This window comes from Lactuca virosa, chromosome 9 (assembly GCF_052849685.1).
Source record: "Lactuca virosa cultivar CGN04683 chromosome 9, Lactuca_virosa_CGN04683_v6, whole genome shotgun sequence".
Taxonomy (NCBI): domain Eukaryota; kingdom Viridiplantae; phylum Streptophyta; class Magnoliopsida; order Asterales; family Asteraceae; genus Lactuca; species Lactuca virosa.
The window spans coordinates 89,886,691-89,903,504 of record NC_136434.1 but is presented as its reverse complement, the minus strand read 5'-3'; the positions used below and the strand labels follow the sequence as shown (position 1 = coordinate 89,903,504).

Here is a 16,814-nt window from a genome sequence, read left to right as displayed (position 1 = left end):
ACTGTAGACTCTGCCTCGCCCTGGCGGCGGAGCTGAACGCTGATCCAGATCTTGTCCCCTCACCATACACAGTAAGTACTCCCCCACTAGGGTCTCGTATGGTCACCAACTGACGCTCACAGTCAACCACAGCTCCAAACTGGCTCAACCAATCCATGCTCACTATGACACAGACATCATCCATCGCTATCGGCACCAGATCTACAGGGAAATCAACACCGAAAATCTCTAACACGCATCCCCGAAACACATCAGTGGAAAAAACCGCATGATCGTCGGCTATAGAAACCCTTAGAGGTCGACTCAACACCTCGTGTCTAACACTAATGTGTCGACTAAAGGATAAGGACATGAAGGATCGACTCGCACCCGAGTCAAATAACACCAAAGTAGGCACAAAATTCACAAAAAAGTACCTATATACAACACAATATAAGCATAAACAAATCTCAAAATAACAGGAATAAGGAAATGCATACCAGCCACGACATCAGGTGCTGCGCAGACCTCTTCCGCTGTCACCTGAAAATCTCTCCCACGAGCTCTCGGGGTTTCGGCCTTCACCGACCGACTATCGGTAGCACGTAAAGCAGCAGGAGCGGAACCCTGAGTTGATCCCTGAGTGAGCTGAGGGCACTCGACCTTCCGATGGCCGGTCCAGTTTCAGTGAAAGCAAACTGCAAATCCCTTGGGACAGTCCTTCGTCATATGTCCCTCTTTTCCACACTTGTAGCAAATCCCTGCCCGTCATGATCCCTTGTGACTCTTGCCGCACTTGCCACAAGTGCGGCTCTTCTGGCCCCAACTATGGCATCAGCAGGCTTAGCTCGCTTCGTCGCCGGCTGCGACTGCACTGGTCTCCGGTCCCTCCCCTGAGACTCCCCCTCCTCTTTAGATTGTAGCTCTAGCTCAATCTCCCTCCTCCTAGCATTGGTCTGAAGCTCAGCCAATGTCTGGTATGACGAGTTTTCCATGAACTCCCGTATATCCCTCCTCAGTATGCTCAGATATCGGCTCACACGTGCTTGCTCAGTAGACATGTGCTCAGGGAAAAACAGCGCCCTCTCATTGAACATCCTCGTGATCTCGGTCATAATTTCTGTCTTCTGCTTGAGAGACAGAAACTCCTGAGCTACTTTCCCTCTCCACTTGGGGAACATACTCATCTCGGAACAACCATGTAAACCTCTCCCATGTCACTGCAACATGATTTGCAGGAGTACAGCTGGCAGTCACAAACTTGCACTAGTCCTTCGCTCCTAAGCGAAGCTGGTTCAGTGCGAACCGAACCCTCAGGTGCTCTGGGCATGAACACGTGTAGAAACACCCCTCAATGTCGGAGATCCATCTCCTAGCAACAATGGGATCCTGATTCCCATCAAACTTTGGTGGCTTCGTGTTGTTGAACTCCCGTAGCAACAACGAGTCACGTCCCTGTGGTCTAGCAGCAGCTACAACTGCGGTGGCTGCAGCAGCAGCAGCCTTAGTAACAACAACATATCGCTCATCGAATGTCTCAATCAACGTGGTCTTAATAGACCCGTACATCTCTGGTATGGCCTCTATGATAGTTGCAGCCACCTCATCATGAATGATCCTGTGGATCTCCTCGTCACTGGAACCACTGTTCTTGGGTTTGTGGCGTGTACCCACCATAATGTCTTTGAAACACAACACGAAAAATTGTCAGAGACTCGCTCGAGCATGCTCACACTCTATATTTCCCATCCCTACATGCTCCTTAGTATCCTAAGGATTTTTACTTGGGTCGCATACATATCCAATGCTTTCAGTATTACGGTGTAACATCTCAATTTTCACGCCCAAAAAATTCATTTTTTTATAAATTACTTTAATTAAAACATTCGGAAGAAAAACATTGTCAAATCATAACATCTCATAAAACTATGTATAATGTCTGAAAATCCAAATCATAAATAGTGATAATGTCAGAGCACAATCCCAAGGAAACTCATAATGCGAAATCTGGGGTGTGTGTATGATGTGCAGCTACCGCGCCGGCTCCTTCCCCTTCGATGAAGAGGTACCTGAAACAAAACTGAAAACTGTAAGCACGAATCTTAGTGAGTTCCCCCATCGTAATACGACCATTCTGGGGTGCCGACCTACCCGTGTCAAGCCATTCTGGGGTGCTGACCTACCCATGTCAAGCCATTCTGGGGTGCTGACCTACCCATCGGTCCTAACAACCAACCCTAGGGGACTATTCCACCCCCTACTGCTACTATCACATATATCACAACGTAAACATACTATGAGACATATCTGGGGTGTCCGAACTGCCCTTCGGTCCTAACAACCGAACTTGGGGACTATTCCCCTCCTACTACCACTATTACATATAACATATCATGGCAGCATATAAACATATCATCATATACTGTCAGACATATCTGGGGTGTCTGACCTACCCTTCGGTCCTAACAACCGAACTCTACTACTATCACATATAACATATCATGCCAGCATATAACATATCAGGTAGTAGCAAACCTAGATGATATCACAAAGACAATCATCTAACATACAACTCCTACTGGTGGGCCGGCATTGTGGCCGTAGACCTACCGCTACTGGAAGGTAACTCACCTCAAACGAGTAGCTGCTGAATATCTGTGTGGGGAATCTCTGACTGCTGCTGCTCCGGAAGTTCTCCGGCTATAATCCCCACAAAACACTTAATCAGAATCCCGATATCTACCCTTAGGGTAAAATGACTATTTTACCCCAGACCAAGTCCAAGTCAAAGTCAAAGTCAAGGTCAAGGTCAAAGTCAACTTCCAGTTGACCCAAATCGCCGAGTTGGGTCGTTAACTTGTCGAGTCCCTACCCCCTCAGTTGTCCTCTTCCACGTCCCTACTCGTCGAGTTTAGCGATGACTCGACGAGTTCTCCTTCTAACACAACCTCAGATGAACCTTCATCCGACTCGCCGAGCGGTATGAACACTCGTCGAGTCCGTCTTCATCCTAAGAACACGTCCTGTCCTCGACTCACCGAGTTGTATGAACAACTCGTCGAGTTCATCTTCAAGGGTTGGGAGATTGCCTTGGACTCACCGAGTCTGTTCTAGCACTCGTCGAGTCCCATGAATCTCCAGGTCTAAAATGAAGTCCAATGCGTTGGGTCACTCTTTCTGTCCTGCTACCACCCTACTAACACCCAACTGAGTCCTTTTGACCCTCAACAGATATGGGACTCAAAGCCTTGGACTCGTCGAGTCCTAAGAACGGACTCGCCGAGTTGGTAACGTCCACACCCTAAATCCTCGATTTCTGATGTACAACTCTTGACCAAAAGATAGATCTAGGCTCCTACAATCGTCCTAGCACGTAAAGTTACAAACTTTACGTGCATGCATGGGACTTTGAGTCCAAAAGGTCCTAAAACAAGCTCTTGGGTTGCATGGAGTCTTCCTTGGGTGGAAAAGCACCCACTTTCTGCCTTGTGACCCCTCAAAGGACCTATATCCGAAGCCTTGTCCCCAACCATGCTTGCATTCATGGTTGGCTACCTAAAATGGCTTATAAAAGCCTTAAATCTCCACAAAATGGGATCTAGCAAATGAACAAGAAAGTTAGCAACTTTATACCTTCTGAGGACTAAAAATGAAGCACAAACTCGAACCCCTCTGGTCTCCTCTTGTTTCCTCAAGCCTTTCTCCTTCCTTCTTAAGACTATCAACACCAAAATCCACCAAAATGGCTTAGATTGCTTCAACAACGGCTAGGGTTTTCTATAGAGGGTTTCTGGGAGCATAAAGGGACAATGGAGGCTGTATAAGGTTGTTTAAATAGGGTGCAAACCCTCAGATTAGGGTTTTGTCCAGACAGAGCCTACCCGTCGAGTCCGGGACCCGACTCGACGAGTCCATCACTTAAATCCCGCGTCTCATCCCGCTTCTACTCGGCGAGTTGGGCCTTCAACTCGCCGAGTCCCAGGCCAAAAATGCAACATTACTTAAATAAAATACAGACCAGGAAACAGGTGTTACATACGGGCCCAATATTACCTTCCACACTAACCCGTAGTCACCCTAAGTCCTCCTCCTAGGATCCTAATTCACAAGTACTCTATCTCTCGTGAATATCAAACTACTCTCTCAGTAGGCTCCTCCTATGCTCATCTAGGTATCTCTCCTAGATTATTCCTCGTCTCAAACTCTTTCTAAGAGATTCCTGCTAGATACTCCTACTCAGCATATACTCAGGGTAAATAACAGATAGCAACATCTCCTAGGCTAAGGCATCACAAATCAGGCAACTCTAGCCCTAAAATATGAAATACCTAGCCTGTCCTCCAACATGCATCCCTAACATCTCATAAATATCTCATACTATAAACAAATAGGGGTATTTTGGGAAATCACCGTTCGGGCTCTGGCTGATTGTACATCCTGATCCATCTCCTTTTTCTCTTAAAAATCTTACTCGTTTTAGAAAAACTATTTCTCTTTGAAATTTTTTCTCCAATCCTCAGTTTGAGTTTAGACATACCCGAAGGTACATCCGAATCCCTCAAACCAAGGCTCTGATACCAACTTGTAACACCGTAAATTTTCAAACAAAATTTTCATTTTTAAATCACAAAATTCTCATTAACACATTTCACAAAAACCCCCAAAGTGTCAAATCATCAAAACACAAATCCATAATTGTTTGAATAAAAATCCAGGATCCTCAAAACATAACCCCATCTCGTGTGTACAATCAAGCCAACGCCTTCCTGTGATCCTAAGAAGTACCTGAAACACATATCACATAACACGGTAAGCACAAAGCTTAGTGAGTTCCCCAAAATACCACACACATCTCATTAGCCTCTCATGGCTATATCTCGATAAAGACCCTCCGGTCAACGTGTCTTAGTGGAGACCCTCTAGTCCCACAACTCGGGTTGGACCCTCTGGTCCTAACTCAATAAAGCTCGGGATAATACACAACATAAATCACAAAGACATAATGCATGATATCACATAACTCAAAATAAGCATACAAGACCCTTCGTTCACACAATGTTACCACTCAGGTAAGTATAGTGAGAAGACTCACCTCGTAAGTAAGCAAGTAAACCTCGCACCCCTTGAACGGTCTAATCCTCGCTTACATGTCATAATCATCTCTAATTTAACACTTATATCCTCAACTCAAAATAATTTAAGCTAACTTCTTTTTTTATTTTTTGGAAAGGGTAGAAGACCATTTTACCCTCCCTTGGTCTCCATAATCCATGTCTTGATCAACCCTAAAGTCAACATAAGTCAACACTCGAGTCAACAGTCCATGTTGACCCAACTCGTCGAGTGCATCTATACGACTCGTCGAGTTTGTTCGTTTTCTCAGAAATATTGCGAAAGTCCAACTCAACTCGTCGAGTTGTCTCATCAACTCGCCGAGTTACACCGTGTCCAGACTCGTCGAGGAAAACCATAACTGACTCGTCGAGTCCCTTCAGACCCTTTCCTCGTCCAGATGTTTTTTTGGCAGAAATGACGTCTCACTCTGGATCTAGCCTTCTAAGGCTCACTTATCACGTAAAGCTGCAAGCTTTACGTTCATGCAGGACATATAGGGCTCAAAATGCCATAACAAGCTCCATAAGGGGTTTCATGCATAGAGACTTGTCCAAAGCTTGATAAAGCTTTGATCTTTGGGCTCATGGGACCTCAATATGCCCAGATCTGGAGTCTCAACTCCATGACAAGCTCATAACACTCTAGGACTCCAAGAAGGATGGGGAAAAGGCTCTAAATGCCCTAAAACGAGATCTAACCAACCAATGAGCAATATGGTGACTTTTTACCTTCAAACAGAAGGTAGGTATGAATGAACACCAGATCCAAAAGCTCCTTCTCGCCCAAAGTCTCTTGCTCTTCAACTCTCCTCCAAGAGTGCACTAAAACTCACAATATTAGCCTCTCTTTCTCACACACAAGGTTATTGCTCGATTAGGGTTTCACACAGTGTAGTAGGGTGACAAGGGTGGCGGAAATAAGGGCTTAAGGTCCTTTAAATAGGACACAAACCCTGAAAACTAGGGTTTTCTTGCTCAGCTCCTACTCATCGAGTCGGGCTCCTCCGACTTGTCGAGTAGACTCTAACATCCCGCGGCCATAATATTCTCTACTCGGCGAGTTGGGGCATCCAACTCGTCGAGTTGCTCTAACAAAATGAGTAAATAAATTAAATATCATACCTGGGAGTCAGGATGTTACATAAACTCATCAAGATGAAGACTTATACCTCCTTGAGATGCTAAAGGAAAGTGAACTTCTGGATCTTCTTTGCCTTGGACTCCCAATGGGGTCTTCCACCACCTTTTCCTTCACAAGCACCAAAAACTCATACTTTTAAGGCTAAAAATAACAAAATGGATTTAGGGTTTGCAAGGGACGATTTTTGAGAGATGGAGGCTGATGGGAGAAGCCTATAAAGGGGCTAAGGATCTTTAAATAGGGCTCAACCCTTAAACTTTAGGGTTTTCCCCAACAGCCACTAGCATATCGTGGCGAAATCACCACATCGTAGCGTTCATTAAATCCCGTGGCCCAAAGCTCACTGCCACGTCGTGGTGAGGCTTCACCACGTCGTGGTTTCCAAAGAAGATTACCATACATACTCGAAAATAATACCATACCTGAAACCGGGTGTTACATGATGGTTTAATGACCATTGAGGAACAAGTTGCTAAATTCCTAAACATATTAGCACACCACAAAAAAATAGATTTATTCAAGTTAGATACTATTGGCCAGGGAAACAGTAAGTCGGTGTTTTCATCGTGTTTTAGATGCTTTAATGCGTTTGCATCAGATATTATTTGTCAACCCAACGCATGTTGCAAATGATTGTATATACACCCGGTGTAAGTGGTTCCATGTAACCATTATAACATTATTATGATATATTATAAAATTTAGGTTTTTAACTAACAATACATTAAAATTTTATTTATATGGTTGTCTAGGAGCAATTAATGGAACTTATATCGAAGTTAATGTCCTTGACTCAGATAAACCAAGGTACCGAGCAAGAAAGGATAATATAGCAATGAATGTCTTAGGTTTCTGCAAATCATGACATTAATTTTGTCTATGTCTTAGCTAGTTGGGAAGGTTCGACTACCAATTAATACCTTTTACTTTTTATATTATATGTACTATTATTTGGTTGATGGATGTTATATCAATGGTGAAGGGTTTTTGGCACCGAATAGAGGTACTAGGTATCATTTACGGGAATGGGAAGGAAGTACACGTGCTCCTACAAATAAGGAGGAATACTTTAACATGAAACACTCACAAGCGAGAAATGTTATTGAGTGGTGTTTTGGTCTACTAAAGGGATGTTGGGTCTATATTAAGAAGTCCTTCATTTTTTCCAATAAGAATTCATGGGAGAATGGTCATAACATGTGCTTTACTGTATAATTTTATTAAGAAACACATGGCTCTAGATCCAGAGGAAAACACGTCAAGCACTGTTGAAGATATGCCTATCGGGAAAAGCAGCCAAATCAATTTCAAATTGTGGATGTTGTTGAATCAAGTAACAAATGGACTCAATGGAGGGGTGATTTAGCCAAGAAATGTTTGATTCTCAGATGTCAACCATATCTTATTAGATTTTTTTATTTTTTTATTTTAGAACTTTTATTTTTAAGTTTGTTATTTGTAATTGTTATGGACGTCAAGAAATTTGAATTTTGTGTATTTTTTTTATTAATTTTAACTGGATTAATTGTTTTAATATTTTCCATTTTTATATATTTGCTATAGGTGGTATTGCTGAATCGGTTGCTGATGCAACAAAAAAAAAGAAAAAAAAATTGATAACGAAGAAGGAGAAAATTTTCCATCGCCTTGTAATATTCAAAACACTGCAACTTCCTCTGATCCGAATCCGAAAGACTCGGCGCAAAATAAAAAGAGAAAGTGACATCTGAAGAAATAACACAGATAATTGAAAAGGAGCTTGTTACCAATTCCGAGGAAATATAGAAAATGACTAGGGCTATTGTGTTTTCTACTAATGACCTCGTAGAGTTAAAAAACATACATGAAGAGTTGAAAACCATGGGGTTGTCTCCTTGAGAAATCATGCATGTTTTTTTTAAAGTTTAAAAAAAACTTGAATTTATTACCAATATGGAATAGCTTGGACTTAGCTAACAAACTACTTTTTACGGATACTATATTGGAAAAAGACAATTGAAATTTGTTATTTTTTATTTAAAATTATGGATTTTAGAAACCATTTGAGTTTAGAACTTTGTTAATTTTGAAGCAATTTTGATTATTTGATATTAGAATTTTTTTAATATGAAAATTTTAAATAATTTTTTTACTAAAAATGTTAATTTTGAAGTTATGTATGTTAAATAGAGTTATTATTAATATTTATTGTAAAATGGTAATATGGTCATTTTTACATCTTGTTCGGTCTAGTTCTATTGTTACCAAATAGTCTCAGACAACTTGTTCTGTTCTATTCCAGTCTTACCAAACGCTATAGCAAAGGAGAATTTACATGCATTAATTTTAGGTGGTTCCCATGACCCACCTTAAATTTCAAATCTTATAATAAGTTATATAGGAAAAAATTTAAGAACCACCTTGAAATTTTTTAGAACCTACCTTATAATGTTAGATAAAAATTGGTGATCAATTTTAAGGACCTAGTTAATTGATTTATAAGCTTATCTATACCTAACCCACATCGGCATTGGAATAAAAACTATCTGATGTTTGTTATCTATAAAAAGGAAAAGTGATGGAAAGGTTTATTATGGAATGTTTAAGTAGTAAAGCTTTCTACCTCCCACTCCAACATTGTTGAGTGGATTTATTGAGGAAAAAAAAGACAAATAAAATCCGAGACTAGGTTTTTTTCTAAGTTTAAATTAGTTTTAGTCATTTAATATTATTTTTAAATGTTGAACTGATTTTTATCGGTCTAACTTGATCTTGTCCGAAAAAAGGACAATTTTTAGGTTGAATTAGTTTGAGTTGGATCGAGTTTTAAAGATTTCCGATTTTCTTGGCCAAGTAGGCAAAACTGGCCTCAATAGAAGGTTAAGTCCAAGTAATTTGCGGAGTACTCGACCGAGTTATTCGATTTTTACAACACTACATACGACCCGACCCAAAACTAATAATTTTAACTATTTCATTTTTTTCGGTTTCACTTAAATAGGAACCACATGGTTTTTTGTTTTAGACTTGCCACTTTGGTATACAAATTATTTGTTATGTCCAGTCTAACCATATTCAGTCCGGTCCGGTCCAACGGTACCTTAACAATGTATATTATATAATCATTTAATTAGCTATTTTCACACCAAAAAACCATTTGAAGGCTACAATCCATTAATGTCCTATTTGTTGAATCCCTCGGTAAAAGATTGTTTCCTCAGTAAATCCTCCTTAATGTCCTATATGCTGAATAATCAAAATAAATTTCATTTACATCCTAGATCTGCTTAGAATCCTTTGTTATATGCCCAAATTTTGCTAGTTATCCGTAGCTAATTCCGTCGTTGAAACCCAAAGTTTCTAATAGTGCATAGTTATGGAAAACGTCCCAGTTTTGAAAAGAATAATTTACACAATCAATTTTTATTATTATGTTTTTACTTTATATAATTTTATATGTTTTAAAATTACAACATATGTTTTAAAAATAAAAAAATACAACTTTCAACTAATAGCTAGTTTGCGGAAGAGGTCCTTAAGTCCTTTATATATGTTGTTACTAAAGAGTTTTTCAAAGTGATAATGATTCGATCCCGTTAGGTTTCTCATGCATGTTGTTATTATTCTCTGCGTGTTATTTTGTGTATCCAGCAGTTTTTTGAGATTGATAAGGATAAACATAAATTATTTATTTTATTTTGAATAAATTTAAAATTTAAACAGAGGATAGTCTATTTTTTTAATAATATGACAGGTTTGTACTTATGTTAATAATATATTAATATAGATATAGATGGATTGGAAGATAAACAAGGAAAATATGGAGTTGGCATAATTTAGAGAGGCATTAATAATTATCCCGTATTTCATTCTAGAATCATCCCTCTGGTTAATTCGTAACTATATATATAATCATCGTTGATATTAAAAGAAGACAAGCTGATTGAGAGAAAGAATTAATAGCAGGAGTACGTATAGTGGTGATCGAAGGCATTGAAGTTTCTGTTAGGACTTTTCGTTCGTCAACTTGAGGTATATATAATATAACTTCGGCTCTAGATTTCAAGTATACATGTAGTCCTTAATATATTGATATTTGAACGTATTGAATGTTAAAGATGAATTAACGTAACCTGATTCGACCATATAAAATCACGATCCAAAAATCGATTTTAGTGATGTGTTTGTATTGATCATCTGCAAGGAAGTAGAGTTTAACATGCATTCGGTAGTTTTAATTAATATTTGAGTTAATAAAATTATTAAACAAATTATGCATAAAACTGTTTGGTATCGATAAATACATGATATTGGATATTGTTGATTTCTTTTTTCGATATTGTTTACTTGATCAGAGCCATGGGAAACGAAACATCAGTACCACTGAAAGTATTTGTTGATGATAAGAAGAAAAAGGTGATGTTTGCAGAAGCTGAGGAAGACTTTGTGGAAATCCTCTTCAGTTTTCTCACTTTGCCTCTTGGAACAATCGCAAGACAGCTCTCAAGAATATTTCCAGGGGACTCGACATATACAAAACTTGGAAGCTTGACTTCTCTCCATGAAAGTGTCGGGAATTTAAATATGACACTTTTCTCAAGCCTGGAATCTAAGGGTTCCCTAGTTCATACAATAAATTCATCAGCTCATCTTTGTGAAAAACTTAAAGTAAATCTGAATCATGATCAAAGGGCGCGTGTGTTTCCGCATGAGGAAATTTTTCTCAAAAAGAAGGCCAAGTTCATCATTACTGATGATCTCAATGTAGTACCTATTGTGCTTGATAAAAGCATTGAGCTTCTTAATTCTCTTGGTGTTGACTACATTGATGAACTACAGGAGAAAACCGTGAACTTTGGCTTAAAAGAGGTAATTAAGCTTTTTATAATAATGGAATAGTTCAAAAGTTATCGTTTAGTTTTAATATATTCACTGTTCAAATTATTATTTCAGTTCATACATCTACTGAAGTGGTCACTATTTACGAATAATTCTTTAACAAATTGTGTGTTGGGGGGAAGAAAGCCAAGTTCATCGTTCTTCACAAACTCTACATTAACAATTCCGAGTACCTCTGGCCAGATTCAGACTCAGAAAATAAAATTACTTATACAAAAATCAAAGAAGAAGGTATTATGTGCACAAGTGGAGAATCATTTTGTTGAATTGCTGTTTAGCTTCTTAACTATCCCATTTGGTGCATATGAACGTATAACAAAGGATATTGGTTCATCTCCATTAATGGGTACAAGTAATCTTTACAATAGTATTTCAAGTTTGGGAGAATACTTGACATCTGAGGATGTGAAGACGATGCTACTTTGCCCAAACATTGCAGAAAGTTATGTTTGTGTGACTGATTTGCTGCCGATTTATGAAGTAAATAAACGCCAAGGTTCTTTCCTTAACAAAGAACAAGCAACAATATTCATGGTTTCCAATGATTTGAAAGTAACAACGTGTCCATCAATAGCTACAATTTCAAAGTTTAACACACATGGTGTTCCTATCCATGATATGGAGCTTCTTGAATTGAGCATTGGTGAACAAGAGGTAAGATATATATAGCTAGCTTCGGGATACATGAATATTAATAAATCCTTTAAGTTAATTAAAACAATTTGCATGCATGACACCATTTGCTTTGATTATGCGCACAGGCACTTTTACTTCTCAAGGCATCTCTAACGTCAAGATCAGCTTTAACTGATTGGTTCAGGGCATTACTATCTATGAAGAAATTAAAGGTAAAAAAGCATCACTTTTTTGGACACACTACAACTAGCTATTATCCCTCTTCTTAGGTGAGAAAATTAGAATTGTTCATATCTGTACTCATTACATACTTAAATTGATTTTTCATATTGCTTTTACTGATCTTCTTTTTCTTATTTCTGGCCATCAATTTGAAGAAGAGATAATGGATCGTTCTAAGCTTGCTATCTAACAGTTTAACTTTTCATTGTTAAAACTTAAGCATGTTGCTTCTATTAATTTGGTTTATTACTATTCATTTTCTCCATATATATTTTTACAATTGTTGATAACAACAGTTTTTCTATTGTAGGATCTTGTGCCAAACAATGATTTTGGTGTAGATGGAGGAAGCATGTCTGAAGAAGAAGTTGGTTCCAATTCAGAAGTAGATAGTCATAGTGACAAATTATCCGTGGCTGGAGATGCTGGAAGGGAGTCAGAAGAAGAAGCTGTGTTGATTTCAGAAGAAGAAAATCATAGTGATGCATTATCCGTCATATCGTTCGATTAGATATTTGGGTTTATAGTATCTATTTTAATTAAGCTTATTGCTACTATTTTAAACTCTATATGACTTTTGAAAGGATGAATTTGGACTTTTTTCTGTTGTCTTTCTGGTTGGATAGATAGAAAAACGAAGAAAATGATTGACCAGATAATGGAATGGAATAGTTTGGTTAACCTATAAGGAACGGAATGAGTTTTTATATTATTAATTGATTAATTCACATTATAATATAAAGTTCATACAAAAGAAACTAGTTTAATGAGATCAGCAAACCATTGCATACATGACCGACCCACGATACTAGAAATAGGGAAGTTAGGACCTATAAGGTTAAACGGTGTGGTAATTTCTTTGTCTACCAAAATTTGGTGTCATATAGACGCTACATAAATTTTGGTCATTCTTATCATTTTTTTGCCTAGGAGTATGTTTAGGAATACACTTATCGTTCACAAAAAGCCCATGACACCGTTCAGCGTAACGTCTTGGTATCATGCATACTAAATCAATAAAAGATGTTACTAATATATCCCTCAGGTCTTAGAGGTTGTTGAATAGTTGTTGATTGAGTTAGATCTGATTGAGTCAGATGTCTTGATTGATTCTACATCTGAAACCATGTTGATTAATTACGAGTCTGACTGACTGTGATTAATGATGAAAATGACCATTTTACCCTTCTGTTCTATATATATGACACTCAATTTAAACAAGTGATTCTTTTCCTTTTAATATATTCAAAGATAAATTACAATACATGACCAACCAAATCAAATCAAAATGATAATTGCATATCTAGTTTGTTTGTTTGTTTTTTTTTTTTCACAAAATTGTTGCTTTTTCAAATTTGGCCATAATGCCCATCCTTAATCCAAAACAACCTCTTGGTACATTTGGAAGCAAATTTTAACCATTTTCAATTTCCTCTGCTAAAAAAACAATTTCCTCTTGAAAATTTTCGAGTTTTCTGACAACCTCCAAAAGATCAATTCTTTATGGTAATTTACCCAAAACTTAAAGTAAAAACTAGTCTTCATATTTTCAATATTTTTTCATGTTTGTTTTATTGACCAAATGCCATAACGGATTCAAAAACCAAACTACATACACACAATCACATACATACACACAATCACATGAAAACTGAAATTCTAAAATCGAACAATTTCTATGGGCATTGATTTTTTTTTCTAAGTTAAGTATTCACTATAATTCAACCATAGATTCAACTTTGTGATTTTTTCCAAGGGATGTTCATTCTCCACTGCTTTCTGTTTTCGCCCACTCACCCATCCTATCTATCAAACCAAATAATATATCGGCTATAGCCAAAATTACTTATGTAAAATCAAGCGAATATAATGACATGATTCTTTTAAGATAAAAGTACTCACTTTTGGTTCCAACCCTACAAAAATAAAAAATAAAAATAATGATAGAAGCCACATAAATCAGAAGCAAGGTGAAACAGAAACCTTGGAGAAATAAGAAGCTTTGGAGAACCGATGTTGGAGAGGAAAAATATAAGTTGATTTCGATGAGGCTGAAGTTGGCGATGCAGAGACTGGTGTCACAACTAGCAAATTAGGGTTAAGATTTTGATCCTTGTACGAGACAATTCCTCCATGTAAACTTGTACTATCCCTTTTAGTGAAATTCAAACTTCGATGCTATTTAAATTCATCCGTTCATACATGGTGATTCAAGTCGAAACAACCTCGTATAAGTCCACAACTCGATCCAATAAGCCAAGTCTAATCACTTTTGGGCCTTAGCCCAAGAATTCTCGACCCAAAACCCTTATTGGACCAAGACTTCTCCCTTGGGCCCTATTGGTCCGATAACTTCTTCACTTTGTCTTATTGGGCCGAAAACCTCTCTTTTGGCCTTAATGGGCCGAAAACTCCTATTGGACTTTATATTGGGCCGAAAACCCATGCTTGGGCCTTATTTGGGCCGAGAACTCCTATCTTTGGGCTCTTTGAACCGAAAACCGCTTATTAAGCATCAATGAGCCAAAAATCTTTATTGGGCCAAGCCAAATCGAAGCCCACCACTTTGGGCCAACCTTGGGCCGAGAACCCCTCTTGGGCCGGTTGGATTAATAAAAAAAAAACAAAAAAACAAAAAAAAAGGAAATAAGCTTGACACCTTATAATTACACAACATATATTTATCCCCCATGCAACCAAGCTAGTCCTATCAAGTAAGGAAGAAGTCAACTCTTCTTATCTCCCATCCTCTCTCTTAATCGGTCGAACACCCCTCTCCCTCCCACTCTCATTTCAAGTTTCCTTTCAACTCATTTTCCTCTCATTTGCTCTCAAGAACATCTCACCTTCTTCTCCCAAATGTTTTCGTGTGTGTGAGGGAATTCTCCAAAGAATCTTCTCCAAAAGCTCTTAAAGTGGTAAGTGTTCTTGTTGACTTCAAACATCCTTACATCTTTCAAGCTAAAACTCTTGTTTACATCCTTTGTTTTGTGTTAAAACTCTTAGAAACACCACACTTTCGAGAATCTCACCAAGATCACAAGCTAGACTTGAAGTTTCTTCTTCCTCTTCTTCTACATCTCGAAAATCCTCAAGGTGAGCTTCATACCCCACTATTTTCATGTTTATCACTCTTTTTTTTAGGGGGGGGGGGGGGAGGGGGGATTACAAGTCAAGTCTTGTTTGAATCTGTGAATATTTACATGCACTTGTATGTTTATGTGGCTATGTGTGTTGAAATGTTGATTACTTCAAGATAACACTCCATAAACAGAGATTTTATAAATCTCATAACTATCCTTGAATAATTTCACATATATTGGTATTATGTTGAAGAAGAAATAAGTTACTAAGTAAAAATGGTTTCTAGTGTGTGTTAAAAATCAAAGAAATTGTCATAACATATTGGGTGGTAAAAGCTTGAAAGATGGTGAAAATATATGAGTTACACTCAAAAAGGTTAATTTTTGGTTATATATATTTTTCCCCTAATACTTGTACAAATATTGGAACATAACAACTCTCATGGATTTATATGAGATTTTGTGGAATATTTTGTTTACAAAGCTCTCAAATAAAATTTTGGGTATGTTAAAATACACTACTAAACTTGGTTATTTTTTTTCTAAAAACTATTTTTATTAGTAAAATAGTCGTAATATGTTGTCATATTTTGCTAGTTTGAATACTTAAAGAATTATAATATTTACACAATGTATACTACAGTTAGACGAATTCACTAATGATTATTTATAAAAAGCGTTAAAAATAATTGAACTAAAACGGTATACAACCAAAAGTTTTACGACAGAAAATTTCGCGTAAACCTGTTAAGGCACTTGTGAGACTCTCCTTCGCCGTACCTACCTAGCGTACACTGTAAGTCCTGTAGTTATAACCAGAGTCTCCTGGAGGGAGAGCGAGGTAATTGTGTATAGATCTATACGGGGTTGACACCCCCACACCTAAGCTGTTCGCTACAGCTAGACTAGGCCAGTCTAGGGTGAAAAATATCTTACCGAAACCGACGTCTGAAGAACGTCATGACAGACATTTAGTCGTATCAAACATGGTTGTAACGACTCACATATGGATTAACAATGATATTTTGGATCTACGAAATTGTACACTTCACTGGTTTTATAAAATATTAAACTATATTTCACTATTGTACTTTACGATCACCACTCGAGTCTTTAGGCTTTAAGACTACATCTTTTCAATAAAACAGGAAATATAGGATTTTCTGGGAATGCACACTCTTTTTACTTACAAGCAAAAGAAAACAAAGGACACACATGCAATTATTCACGGTTTTAGAACGAGACTACAAACTATCTTTTTCACAGGAAATATCGGATTTTCTGGAGTTTTACAAATTATTACAAATCAAAGATATTACAAAGTTTTTATACAAATATGCTTATGAACTCACCAACTTTTTAGTTGACGCTTTTCAAAACGACTTGTATTCTCATGGACTCAATGAGCACGTACCCCGAGGCTATGGATTTTGTGCACTTACTACATTTTTTTTGGAAACATCATATTTATTGTCACAGTTGTGTAATGTTGTGAACAAATACAATCCTGTAAACAATGAATGTTGGTATCTTTAACGTATGATGTTGGTTGCAATGTTTCCAATTATATTCAATTGTGATGATACAATACAATGAAGTCATCCGGCCCCGGACGTTTCCGCCGTCCTGGTTCGGGGGTGTGATAGTTGGTGAGGTAGAAGTTGATGATGTTGAAACCGACAATGGTGAAGAAGTCACTGAAGAAAATGTCGTTCAAGGGGGAGGGGTTGTCCCTCAAGGCATGGTAGGGCCATACAAAAG

The 16,814-nt window shown here is 37.8% G+C and overlaps 1 long non-coding RNA gene across 1 annotated transcript; it reads left to right on the top strand.

The window, feature by feature from the left end:
• Positions 1–11,871: 11,871 nt before the first annotated feature.
• LOC145141356 (uncharacterized) lies at positions 11,872–12,574 on the top strand. The gene is made up of 2 exons (XR_013722612.1): positions 11,872–11,960; positions 12,281–12,574. It is a non-coding gene; the product is annotated as an uncharacterized LOC145141356 (long non-coding RNA).
• Positions 12,575–16,814: the final 4,240 nt, after the last annotated feature.